Here is a 14,924-nt window from a genome sequence, read left to right as displayed (position 1 = left end):
CATGTCGATGACCTGGAGAGAAAGACACTGTTGGCTGAGTTTCATCGTTCCAATGAGCGAAGCAATAAACAGAAAAAACGAGGGATTTACTGAAATGCGCATTTGGCAAATACAACTAGAACTTGGGTTAAGAAGGTTTTGGCACATGGTAGCATTATTAAAATGAGAATAACATGTGTGGGAGTAAAAATATGTGAAAGCAAGGACAAAATAATTTTACTATAAATCATAGCAAGCTATTTTAATAATGACACATGAATCATGACATTTAATGATTTAGCCTTGAATTGCCAACTTACAGACATGAAGCCTGTTTTTTTTTTTTTTTTTTTAGTGTCTAGGGAATTTGAGTGTTTCCTTTTAGTTTCTTATTTGTTCGGAATATATCTTTGTATTATTTAATGCATTTATACATAGATAATTTTCTTTAGTTTTCACTTTATAAATTCTCCACACCAAAAAAAGTACTTAGGAGCACACAGGTTTTCTGTCGTATTAAACCTCTGATGAAAGCCACTCCAGCTCAAATGCATCACAAAGTGTGACATCCTTTTTAAAGCCACTCTGTGTCTTCCCTCTGCACAAACAACCTTAGAAACAAAAGAGAAGAGGTCCCAGTAACGCACGATACTCAGATGTACATCTCTCCCCAGCAGCCTCAAACCTTCATTTACTGCATGAAGTCATGAGTCGCGTGAACTGAGCCTATTTTAGCCTCCCTTCACGGACTCATCATTACATTCCACCTCAACAGAATGATTTTGTTTCACTTTTTATCGTACCCAAGACAAAGTGGGTTATTTTGGTTTCATTGTACTCATTTTCACAATAAAAAAACATCAGCAGTGGCATGCTGGCTATAAAATGAAATCATCAGTGTGTTACTATCTGTGGAATAGCTTTGAGTGTGGAGCTCAGATGGCAGCATCTGCAGTCAGAGTTGTGGGCAAAGGAGCTAACATTAGCACTCCACCAGGCAGACAGGTATGTCAGCTGTCTGGCATGTCAATCACACATAAATGAGTAAAGTCAAGCAAGCTAGGCCTCCTTTGTAGGCACTCTGTGTGTGTCATGTTGTGTGTTGTGGATCCTGCAGTATGTTGGAGGAATGCTAATGAGACATACTGTATGACAACCAATGAAGTAAAACACAAAAGCAAACAAGTATGGTTGGATACAAAAGCCATGCTTGTGCTGTTTCACCCTGGTGTGCAATATGAAATATTCCCATGCATACACAGATACACATAAAGGTTGTTTTGCTTTCAAACATCATCCCGCGTCTTCCTGAACTAACACTGCAGACGGTTATTTCTGACTTATGGTAGTTCTCTTGGTTGCAGTTTTCTTTGGGGATGAAGTGAAAAAAACACCATCTGATCAGCACACAAAACTAGGACACAACAATTGCTGCGTCCCTACACTCTTAGAATTAGGAGAACCAATTTTGTGTTTCAAAATCTCCTGAAATCATTCTGGAAAGATTTTTCATTGAAAGCTACTGATATTCAAGTGTCTAAAATTGGGTTTCTATCCAAATGTAGCGTTCTGAAAATCTATTAAAGAAAATGCCATTTTATATGTTTCTTAATCCACTACTCTTATTTCATTTCATTTAATGATAGGCTTGAGCACAGTATGCATAGAATATTGCATGACAGTTACCCAGTGCAATGTATCATAGCATTTATAGCTACTGCTAATTTCCAATGCCTGTCCCTACAAAGGCCTTTAACATAACTAACAATCATTTTGGGAGTATTGGGAGTCAGTTGATCGAGTGCGCAACAAGATGACTTCATTTAACTTCTGTTAAAGTTTTCTCAACGCACAAATTGAAAAAGAGTATAAAAAAGAGGTGGATGGAAAGAAAAAAAACATTTTGGTGTTTTTCTGAAATTGTTTTGCCTTTGACCTGGGGGGGGTAAATGTCATTCATAAATCTTGGAAAAATAAATAACATTAATCTTTATTACCTCTTGAAACCATGAAAGCAACATTATAGATACATAATTATGTGGGAGATCTTTCTATTCTGCTAAACTCTGAACTAAGGTTGTAACTCCAAGAAGTAAAACCTTCTAACCAAGAGAAACAGACACGGATAAAAACACAACGCCTGTAAGCAAAAAAGCAGAAGCATCAACACACACGTTATGACAGCATCTGTGTAAGAACATTTACATGTAATCAATAGTGCAACTGGCCGTAGGCGTAAGTAACAAGAGCTGGACATCAGTCACAGGATGCTTCTCTTTTGTTCAACAGAAGGATGGCTTCAACAATCAAACAGCAGCAGAAACGGAAATGCACCCATTTGCAGCTCGCATGAGGGAAGAACAAATTGCTCATTGCTCCAATACACTGATAATACTGGGGTCATCTACCTAACAGTCACTGATGCTTCAGAATATTTTATGTAAATGAGCTTCTATGTCATGGAAAAAGGAGGCAGCCCCGATGAAAAAGCCAGACGGATGACGTATGCTAATTTCTTGTGTACGCACATGCAGATGAGCTCACATGCAGAAACATGCACAAACAACACATGGTCAAACGCATGGCAACCAGCCATACATGCTCCTGGTATATAATACTGCAACAAATTAACGTCAAATTAATACTTTCATGTGCACAGTAACTAAAATCAGATTGCTGTGTGACCATTTATTGATTTAAATGATGGCTTTCTACCATATCACCATGTGTCCATCAGTTTCCAATTTCCAGAAAAGGAAAGACACCTCTGGAGCCGTTCAGCCCTGGCTGACATTTCTCGGACAGCGCAGCCAATTTAACACTAGCAGGTGCTGATACTTAATTCTGTATGTTTTATGTTGCCATAAAGATAAGACCATGTATGGAGATATTCAAAGTGAGTTTCAGCAAGTTGAATAGGCACATCTAATGCTTTCAGTGCAGCATGTCAGAATGACGGAGTTTATGGCTCAGTCAAAGTGGTGAAACTAATCCTATTACCACGGTCTGCACATTCCATGCTGTCAAGGAAAGAATAACAAAAGAGAGCAGTTTCCTTAAGAAAACTCTCTCATCTACCTTGGTGACATGCAGCAAATGGCCGAGGCCGAAATCGAACCTGCAGCCACTACAGCAAGGACACAACCTCTGTACATGGGGCGTTGCTCTATCCACTAGGCCACTAGGCGCCCTAATATTGGATTTTTTGCCAATATCAGTAATACAGATACATAATAACTCTTTTGACTGGTAACCAATATCGATACACACAGCTCATGACGACGACAGGACATACCGTAGGTATGTCACGTATGGTTTAGTGCGCTCACATAATTACAATGTCAAACCAAAACTAACTGTATCAAATGTATACAAACAAAAACTCTCTGGTGCAAAAAAAAAGCCCTAAATCAGTTTCTTACTGATTTAGGGCTTTTTTATTTAGGGCACATCTGGACTTCTTCAGTAAAACCAATATATAACCTACATCATCTTTTCTTATTTTCCATGCTCTGCTGTCTCATTTAAAAAACAATGCAGCCCACAAGTGCATGTTTCCCTTCACATAAACAGATCATTTACTTTAAGGCTACAATACTGCCATCCCCAGGAAGCAAAGGAGTAAGACACAAAGAGAAACAGTGAAGCTGGTCTTGCCCAGCAGGGCTGAGTTTGCAGGAGTGTTATTTCGCCCACAAGTCAGAACTAAATTGTACATTCGGCTTGAACTCAGTCTAACTATTACTGCAATATGTATCTCGCTGCATGCCAGGAAAGATCAATACCTCATCCTTAAAGTCAATGTATGCTTTCTTATCAACATAGATGTATGGATTTGTTTGTTTAAGGTGTTTAAGGTGTCTTACTAAAAAATAAACCAAACGTGATGCCAAACAATTATACAGATGATAAAAGCACTCCATTAATCAGATATATTTATCCAATTACAGCTGCACTGAATGGTGGATGAATCAATCAAAAGGAAATTAAATGTCAACTAACTTGATAAGCAATTAATCACTGCAGTCTTTTTTGCTGGTTTTAGCTCCTTAAGTGTAAAAATTTACTTTTCTTTGTAATATATGATAGTAAATGAAAAGTCTCTCTGTTTTAGACTGTTGGTTGAAATAAAAAAGCAATTTGAAGATGTCAACTTTGGGCTCTGGGAAATTGTGCTGAACATTTTTCACATTTTTTTTTGACATTCAGCAACTACCATGACTAATGTCTTAATCGTGAAAATAATAAAATCGCTAATGAAAGTGATTGTTCATTACAGCCCTATTTCCAATAACATATACTGTATATCTTTTTTAAATTTACATTTATATACAATACATTATCATTCTAAGTACTCATTTAATTATTTTAATACATTTTCTGTTCCTGTCTTTTGAATTGTTTTATTTTTTTAAGTGGGGGATTAGCTGTTTCAGTAAGAGCTCAATTAAAATAAATACTACTACTAATAATAATATAATATATATATTATTAATAATAAATTTATTTTTAATAATAAATGCATTCATGTCACAAAAGGTAACTGCTGTTACTTTCATTACAGGCTATGTTTATTATGTTAACAGTGACTTTTTAAAACACTCACGGTACCATCAAATAAGCATCACTTAATTCTATGATTCTTTTTTGAATCTTAGAGACAAACTGCTGCCATCTAGTGGTAAACTTGATGTAATTTTTGTAAAAAAAAAAAAAACAGTTGCATATGCTGCATTAAATGACCATAAAATGACCACAGTAATTGACAAAATTATTGATTTTCTTAAAAAAAAAAGAAGAAAGATCTCTTTTCCATGAACTAGGTTCAGTATATGGTGCAGGTAAACACACTCTGTAAATGCTGATATAAATAGCACTTAACTGGAGCAGGCAGTGAGCACAGATGGCTGGCCCCCAGTATTGACAAGGCTCCATCCATATCTATATGTCTACAGACGCCACCAGCCATTACCGTTGCTTCATATTCAAATACTACAGCAGGCACAGACTCACGCACACAATTCAGTGTCACGTTTTTGCACACGGACAAAAAAATCTGACGATAGCACATCTTAGTTTTGTCTGGGGTCGCTGAGTACATATTAGCTGAGAAATGCAGCATGAAAACGGGCCTAACAAGGTCTTGACATTTTCTGCGTGAGCTTTAATGGACAGAGAGTGCTCTGATGATTAGCCTACGCTCTGCTGTGGTTAGTGGACGGACTTGTCCTCTTGATCGCCTTGATGATTTAGATGTTGACTGGACCAGACCTGCTTATTTACCATTAACCTCTCTCTTTTAGCCATGTTTTGTAAAAGCAGAGAACCTGTTCCTTACAGAGAGACACAAACACGCATATACACACAATTACACACACTTCAGGTCGACACTATAGGTTAAGCAGAGTAAACAGCACAACTACAGCTTCGACCGAGCTCTAACAACACAAGCAGCCACCAAGCAACCACCATTTACACAACGCTCTGTGGTGAACACTGTTCAGTTCAGTGTTGTCCAGGTGGAGCTATTCATCAGCTAATGTTCTGATAAGACAGAACACACACACTTTGTGTACATTCATACAAACACATCAATCCACACATTTACACAATACATAGTCGCAGTTTATACTCAGAAGACAGATTTTAAGTTACTCCAAGTTTTCCCAAGTTAATAATCTCTTATTTAAAGAAAGGAAGATAAACAAAAGCAGAAGTTAGCATTTAGCAACAACACTGAATATCTAACTTTTTAAAAGAATTTAAATAACATAAAAACAATTCCACATTAAAATCCTCAGTGCAAAACAGAAAATTTATATTAAGGTCACAATATCGACACGCTGTCCCCCGTAACCACCACAAACAGTGTGACCCCCAGAGAACAATCCTACCCTTTCCTGACACGAGGTTTGATGTCGATGGGCTTGTTTATGGCGTAGGGTGAGCCGTTGGAGCAGGCGTGGCGGTAGCGGGCTATTCTCTCCAAAGACAGATAATCTGAGTTAACAGGCAAACTCATATTTGGTGAAGCTTGCAATCACTGCCACACACATACACACACACAATGCGTCAAGACAGATGTGGAGAGAGAAAGTGACAAGCCTGATAAAGCTATCTCGGTAGAGGGGAGGGAGGGGTGTGTGAGAGGAGAGGGCTCAGCATGGGTGTGACCTGATTGGGAAAAAGATGGAGAGTGAGAGAGAAATGCAGGAGAGGCAGGTTCAAAGTGCAGCGGTAGAGCAAACTAATTTACCTTTTCTCTCAGATGAATATCAGGAGTCTGCAATGGCAGCCTCAAGAATCATATGTTCTCGGTGATATTGTAGACTTGCTGCAAAATTACATAATCCTGTTATATTAACAAGCCAATCTACTTCGGTATAGCTTTATGAGCGATAAGAGGGGCAAATGATTTGTGTACAGCAATTTGAAGTCCAGATTTAAAAAAAAATATCAGTTTTAACTAGGGAATTTCCTGAATAGTCGGCCACCTGATTAAACCTTGCTAGGGGGAACCAGAAACACTAGTTGGTTAACCTTGTAAAAACGTATTATTTTATGCATTTGTTTTTACCCAATGAAAATGTCTGTGTTATAATTCAACACTTTCCCCACAGATTTATTTTCCTGAAGAATAAATAAATAAATGTTAATTTCTATTTAGAGAGTTTTGGTCATGTTTTTAGGATGATGTGCAGTGGTCATAACCCATGGTGCAAATTAGCACACATTTCAGCTGCATTTAAAATACAACTTTTTTATTTAAAAAAATGATTAACAAATTCAAATGGCTTCTATACACATTTTTTGCACAATGTTTCACTCTCTGGATAAATTTGTGCTCAATTCTGATCATTTTCTGAGTTTTTTAGACTAGTCGACTAATTTAAGTTCAAACTTCTGTTCGAACATCAGGGATATTAGTCGTTGGGAACATCACTTATTTTAACAATAAAGTTAATCCCACTGCAGTTGATGCTGGAGTTTTTATCTTCCATACTGCCAGCTTCTGTGCATGCCAATGGGTGGAACTGTGCAACACTCAATTATTGTACACAGGCAAGCATGAACTGATCTATCCTGGGTGATCACCGAGATTGTGTCTCCTAATAATTAGGTTTATATCTTATTAAGTTGCATTATTAATTACATCGTTGTGGCAACGTAATTGCTGCATTGTTACTTTTAGGTAACAAAACACTACATTAATGCACCAGGTATGCTTTGCACGGAGGTAGTCGGGGTGAATGGCAAGTGTAGAAAATGCAAGATCTTGAAACCAGAACTTTAGTTTCACATTTAGACTCTTGTCTTTAACAAAGGCAACATAGGCACTTCGGTTGGGGTTAGAGGAAAACTGTGATTTTGGTAAAACAAAAAATTAGAAAACAGGTAATAAATTAGTGTAAAAAATCAAAAAGTGGACACTGTATTACTAAATTGCCTACATTGGCATAAAAAAAGAAAAAAAGAAAGTTTTCAGTGAACATTTTACTTATACATTCAGCATCAACATTTTTGCGACTTGCCAGATATGTTAATTTCTCATTGTGTTAATAAAAAACTTCATTTGCTTAGACTTACATTTGTTCTCTACACATTTCTCAAAAATGTAGGAAGCTTCTTCGAATCATGAGCCACCATCCAGATGTAAGTTTGAGAGGCAAGCTTGCACTCTTGAGTAGGGTGTATAAAACATAATAACTTTTTCAAGTATATCCCTCTATGTACCCCAATATAGGCTACAACAAGTATTAGTGAGTAAAAGTAAGAAAACCTTGGAGCATGAATATAAAAGTCTCTTCATGCAGCTGAAATATCATATAATTTACATGTCAAACTAACTGCTGATTTGCACAAAAGTGAAAAGACGGGAACAGAAAATTATGTGTGACTGCAGCACATAACCTGTTAAACTATTCCAGGTTAAAGCAATATTTGAAAGACTACAAAACCAAAAATAAGATGACTCAGTCACCACATGTCAGGGCATTATTTTGATAATTTGATTTGCTGATTTTAATGAAATCTGTATTCACCAGCCCCAATCCCCATCTCATGCTCTAACTTCAGTTATAGCTCATTTCCACCACTAGGAGGGAGCAGAGTCCCACAATAAATAATCTGTTATGAGAAATACATGTCAACTAGTAACTGCAATCTGAGCCAACAGTTAGAATTAGTATATTAGATATGTCTATTATATTACCATGTGAAAATGAAGCATGCAGCTGTGTTTATAAATAGGATGACATAACATCAAGAGCTGTCAGTGGAACAGGGTCAACTGGGCATGAATATTCATAATCTTTTAAATAAGTACACTGTCTTTTGTGTGTCATTTTCAGAAACATTCTCGACTGTTCTCAGCTAGCAGCAGAGGGCAGTGCACTCTGCAGAGCAAATGCAGATACAAGAGCTCAACCATCAGCAGCTCAAACACACGGAGCCGTGAATCTCTGTGGAGTTACGGCTTCTGCTCAGCTCTGACAGAAGCAGCCAGCATGTGACAACAGCTCCTGGGTGGACAGGAGGGCTGTCAAAGTCACAGACGCAACGACAGACACAACAGGCTTCAACACTCACGCTGAACATCTGAAAATCACCACATGAGCACCCACCCACACACACACACATACACACACACAAGTGCTGAGTGAGTGCAGTAAAATATAAGCGCACACCACAACACAACATGTACAGCTGGATAAGATGCACACGCAGATCAATATGACAAAGCTTTACAGATTTTGTTCCCTCTGACATACACACAACTTGTAACACAAACGTATGTTTACCTAGTTGTCGGGGTCGGACACACACTGTCATTGGCAGCGACGAGCTGTGACAGAGCGCCAGGTGACGGTGTTACTGTCGTCATTCAGTGTCCCTGAGGCTGAAAGCCATGAAACCAGAACCACTGTATCTGTATGTTGAAACGTGTACTTACAAGCATCTTTTCAAATACAAGGTGTGAGTAATATACACAGCTCAACTGTTTATTCCCTTTGTTCAAGGATAGATTGCAAATCACATTTTATAGGGACATTGGTACAAAAGTTATACAACAATTAAGCAATCTTTTTTACTGCTGCATAAAAATAAACTATGCATGAAAAGTAACACAAGCGAAAAAAGCTGAATAAAGTAATCAGTGATAGAAATGAGCAGGCAGGCCGACAGACTCCACAGGTTAAGCACAAAAGAGCATAAAGAGCTAATTGACTGGCTTTGTGCAAGAAACACAGGGAGGGCTCTGTGAAGCGCTCTCCTCTCATGACTGGCAGGGTCAGCCACCTTGTTAGGGGCTTAGCATTGATGTGGCCGGACAGAGGTGAAGGGAGGATGGAGACGGGAGTGTTAGGTAATTCACAGTGAGAATATATGAGAGATGAACTGAATGGCAAAGTTAAGTCAGTAAAAGATGACGAGTGGAGGAGAAAGACAAGAGACAGTTAAGAATGAAACAAAAGAGGTATTGGTCAGGAGTGGTGTTTGTCTAATACTGATAGATTCCTGGGTGTTAAAATTCATGCTGAAACTTTGCATCAGCTGTTTAGCTGATCTCAGACCATCATGCAGCTGAAGCTGTAAGTGGACGTCCTGAACTAGTGCAGTTACAAGTGGTCTGCTGTTGTAAGGGTGGTTGGATGTACTGCCAAATTAAGCTGACAGGCAACATCTCTGGTGGATATTCTGCAGTTTATGACCAAAAATTGAAAGAAATATATCTATTCAGTGCAGAAAAAAGTCTTGGATCTCTAACCCTTTGAAACCTGTGCAAATTAGAAGAAATGGCCCAAAAATTAGCAAGAAATTAGTAAAAAGTTATGGTAGGTAAACATTAACAAAATTACCTTAAAATAACCATAAATAAAAGGAAGAAAACTACCTTAAGAAAGTACTATTTTCTTTAACAGAATTTTAAATATATATTTTAAGAGTTATTAATTATGTAGATTTCTGGACATTTTTTCCCTGTATTTGTTTTTAAATAATATTTAATAATTCCCCCGTAATTTACTCAAGTTTCAGAGGTTTCAGGCGTCTGAACACAACGAAGGAAAAGTGATTTTGATCCATGTCTTAAAGGGTTAATCTGGAGAATTGGGAGCAAAAACAAAAGTATTGCGTTAAAATGTTTTTTTTTCAGTGTATAAGAAAGCAATGGACAACAGTGTAATAGACCATAAAAAAAGAAATAAGGTATAACTGTGGCTTAAAGTTGCTGTTGCAGCTTAGTGCCATGGCAACTGCACCTCCAGTGCCGAAGAATATGATTACAATGATTGGATATTTGTTTTCAAGTATGTAAATCAGTAAAGGTAATGTGATTAAGAGACAATAAAAGAGATTCATGCGGCGCTGTATTTTTGTAAATGAAATGCTGCTTAAATCAGCTGTTGTGATGTGTGTCAAGGAGCAATTCCTTTACTTCAGTGAGACGAGCACTTCCTGCCTGCCTTCACAGTCCCCTGCTAGATACATGTTTATAATGTGGTTGCCATGGTGACGTGGCAGAATTCAAAAGGGACAGGTAGGTCCTGACAACCAATCAGACCTCAGTTGCTAAGGATCCAGCGGCAGATTGTGTAATGAGAAATTGAGGATGACAGCGGGTTTCTCAGAGGGTCAAGGATAGAAAAGATGGAGTGAAGCTTTCGACACTGATTGTTTTATTTGAGGTTTAAAAGGTGCACATGTTAACATATCCTCAAACTGATCAACCCAAACACTTCATAGTAGGATGTGACTACGGTTCATGTCAAGATAATTAACCACTCACAGCAGCCATGCATGACTTACCTGTGCTCTATTTATACATCCAGCTGACTCACAGACTGGAGAGAGGATTTAAGCTGGCTGAACTATTATTTGTCTCACAGACTCAGCAGAGCACAAAGGAGGATAGAAAGCAGCCCCCGCCACAATATAATAGAAGGAAAAAAGTCTGAAGAAGCATGACCGCTGAAGATAAGACCAACAAAAGCTCCTACTTGTGCTGTGTATACTGGAAATGTGTGTGTGTGCGACTGGCTGCGTATACTGACAACATGAGTGTGTTGTGACGTGTTGCGGCTGAAGTGATGCTGGACAGTACGAATGTGAGAATCATGTACTGAGAAAAGCATGAAGAAATCTGGCTCAGAGGCAAAGAAACACTTGTGTCAGCACAGATCTCTGACTCACAGAAACCTTACAAACAAGCCGAACAGTATCATAAAAAGGTGAAAATGACCATTAATTTCATTATCATCTATCAGTTATTTTTTTTGACTTCTTAATTGGTGATGTTTTATCTTTACATTACTTGTTAAGTCAGACCAATAGTACACAGTCACAGGGAGTTTAAAAGTTTGTAATTTTAAAAGATATAATGCTTAAAGAAGCAGCATTTCTTAAAGGCCAATTTACAGTATTTGCATCTACGTGTGCACAAGGGGATCCACTTTAGTGTGTGTGTGAGGTAAATGTTGTCATACACAAATGTCAGCAAAGGTCTGCTTAGACCCCTGTAAGGACGACAGGGTGCAGCTCATTTTTTATGTATCCGCAGACTGCACATGCTCCGTGTTCCACACCTCAGACCAAAAATCTGCAGTCAAGCCAGCCGCAACCACCCCATCACCATGAAGTTAGTTTTAAGGATATTCAACTGACATTCAAAAAAAATTGTTTCAGAAAACCCTTAGATCAGTCTTTCAACACATAACCCTGTTAGTCTCACATGGCCAGCCTTTGGTTCTTCACCCAAATACATCTGTCCATACAAGACACAAACGAGCCTCAGCTGCATCAAAACATGCTGGAAGTTGCTCCACTTAAGGCACCAACAAGCATACAGGAAGATGTCTGGTTGCATTTCTGATTTAAAATCTATGAAGAAAGGAGAGCTTGACAAAAGCAAAACTATATGTAAGATGTGCTGATTTGCTGAACTGAAATATTGTACCACAAATCTCTGAAACAATTTAACGAGACATCAGATGTGCAATATGATAACTACAAGTAAAAACACACTCCACATCTGTCCACATGATGCCCACCATCTCTGCACCAAACTCTGCACTAAAGAAAGCTATTGTACATTTGATTCTGGTCACTCAATACTTGCTGAGAGTCTGTAGAGTTTCACTTTATTGCGCTGACTGTTATAGTGTGTCAAATAAAAGGTACACTGATGTAACTGCTTTGGGGTTAAAGTTGATTTTTTTAAGTGGGGGTTGATATTCCACATATTGTCTATAAAGTGAACCACAGTAGACATACAAAGTCACCATTGACTTAAACACCAACTGTGGTCACAGTGCTGGCCATTAATTACAAAATCAGTTTTGTTGTGTCAAGTTGGACACAACAGAGCACAGCAAATCCTCACAAGAAATGTTTTTTGGGGTATCCCTTTATGTGCCTCTGTGTGACTGTGTGCCTGTGAATAGCACTCAAGTTTGTGTGTGTACTTCCACTACATGTTGAGTAATAATATTATGACTACTGCTTGTCGTTATCGGGGCTGAAGACCAATCCTGCTAAGCTGTTTGAAGGTCTGCTGTTAACCACACGGTGCGTGCACAGTAATGGCTTTCAGACGCTGTCTTGGCCAGCAAACTGAGACAGTTTCTTGATGGACACATTAATGGAGAGATGAATGGATGGATGATAACAGGATGCAGACACCAATGGACTGCACAATTTCCTCAATAGGCTCTTGCATATCACACATGGACACACACACACTCACAGTTCTAGCAGTAGTGCACCGCAAGCACATGGTGAAGCTAATAGGTTTAACTTGGCAGCAGTCCCAGTGATGTCAGAGTAATCCCTCATTAAAACCCTGATGACATCACCACTCACATCACTGGTGAGAGTGAGAGCTGAGGCCACAGGCTTACAGAGAAGTTCGCAGAGTGTGTGTCCATGTCTGTACAATGTGTGTGTGTGTGTGTGTGTGTGTGAGGGAGGGATACCCTGCCAGTGAGTGCCAAAGGTGTCCTCGCCGCAGTTCAGGTAATCCAGGTTAAGATGTTCCTCATAACACACAGGGAACATTAGCGTCACAGGGGGCGATCTTAGTTATACTGCATCTTCATGTGCAGTGTATTAAGCACACTTCCACATTCACGCAAACAACTTTCACCTCCAGACAGAGGTGCAAGAACACTGCAGAAAGGGTAGATAGGGACATGTCCGCCCTACATGTAAACACTTACAGGCTGAAACAAACTGCAAACTACAATTCAAAGTGTCAGTGATTATTGCTTTCATTTTAGAATTCAAAAATAACACCTGGAACGGCGCTTTGTCTACTGTACTGTTTAGAGTTATAAAATAGAAGCATGACATTTTTTCCTCTGTATGGCCTTGCACTCCTGGGATTGCTGCACCACAGTGTCTGGATTTTGTCACAGAGAAGGAAATATTAAAAAAAAAAAAAATATCTCCCCCTCTCTCTCCCCCTTTCATAAATGAGTTCGGATTAGGAAAAGAAATATTTTAGCAACGTGCCTTAAAATTAGTCAGATTTCTTAAGGTTCTTAACACTGGGGTGATGTCCCAGGGGAAGGTCCTTTGTTTTGCAACCCATCCACCACCCCAGCTTACTTGCCACCTAACTAGACCACTTGGGACTGCTTCCTTCTTTACTCCTGTGAGCACATTTGATAGCAACCCTCCAAAATATATGGCTTATACACAAATTATTGGCTCATGATTACATGAGATCTATACAAATCTTTTATACAAAAGATTTTGTTGCATTATTTTTCATAGGAAAACATCTGAACAGTGCATGAGGACAGCTTGATTAAATTATATTCTGTCTGTAGGTGCTATTTTTCTGATATGTGCCATGCAGTTTACTCTCTGGCCAATCAGACACAGCCGCCGTCATTGGGCATCATCTGAGCAGCCAGAATCTGCGCAGACAAAAGGGCGAATGCCTAAAAGGAACTTTTGCCTAAAAAAATAGCACATCACTGTCTGGCAATATTTTGGATACATGAGAGACAATGTGGCACAAGCACAGGTACTGTGCAAGCCTGAGTTAATAACTGAGCACACTTTTAACATCTGTTTATTTATCGCAAGTAATCATCAATTGCTATCACATTATTCAATAAAGTTATTGCATATTTTCCTCATACAATGCAGCCCTTGTTCAGGATATGATCAAAAAGGAATCACTGACACATGCATTCAGAATTCAGTGTCAACAACATGACTCTCTCCTTGCATGTGTTAAAATTACTGACTGGTGGTTGTGCTGATATAAATGCATAGGGACCCTTTATACTGCATGTGTTTATACTGTAAAGATGTTGCAGGAAAATGAGTTTGTATTTAGCTTACTTCAGTGCCCTGCAGATCAGCCCACCAAGTCCCCTAATCTCAGCACAATAAAAGCACCTTTGGGAGGACATGAAAAAGGATCTCTGCAGCTTCAGCGTGCCGCTGGAAAAAACAAAATCCCAGAGGAACAGTAAGCAAAAGCAGGGTCGGTGTAGGCTGTGTGTATCAAATTAAGTGGCTGGTGGAAAGTGGAAATTAAGTGTTGTTATTCATTGCTGTCACAAATATTCTGTCACTGTCCGTGTTCATTCCTTTCCTGCTGAGAGAGTGTTATTCTACACCATGCAATGTGAGAGTCTGTCATAACGGAGGGATGAGAAGTGTAACAGTCATGGTTGTGCAAGTGGAGGTGTACTTCCTACTAAGGAAGCTCTGTACAATTGCATTCATAATATACCAGCACAAGCAAAAATACAGAGGGGGGTGAAAGGTGTAGACTAAACACTGGTCATAAAAAGAGCTTGGATATAAAGGAAGTGTGACACAATGCAGCAGTGAAACTGGAAAAAAGAGAAAAGCAGAAACAAACAATTATCAAAGAAAACTGTTCAAGTTATCAAAGTTGTCTATACTACAGCAACGTCAAAATA

At 38.7% G+C, this 14,924-nt stretch overlaps 1 protein-coding gene across 4 annotated transcripts in view; it reads right to left on the bottom strand.

Annotated features, from left to right (window-relative positions):
• pde4d (phosphodiesterase 4D, cAMP-specific) overlaps positions 1-14,924 on the bottom strand; it is a 242,955-nt gene that overhangs the window by 46,473 nt on the left and 181,558 nt on the right. The gene's annotated exons all lie outside the window — the stretch shown is intronic.

The sequence above is a fragment of the Plectropomus leopardus genome, chromosome 4 (genome assembly GCF_026936395.1).
Source record: "Plectropomus leopardus strain MGB_pleo_1.0 chromosome 4, ASM2693639v1, whole genome shotgun sequence".
NCBI lineage: Eukaryota > Metazoa > Chordata > Actinopteri > Perciformes > Serranidae > Plectropomus > Plectropomus leopardus.
This window is presented reverse-complemented; position numbering and strand designations above follow the sequence as displayed.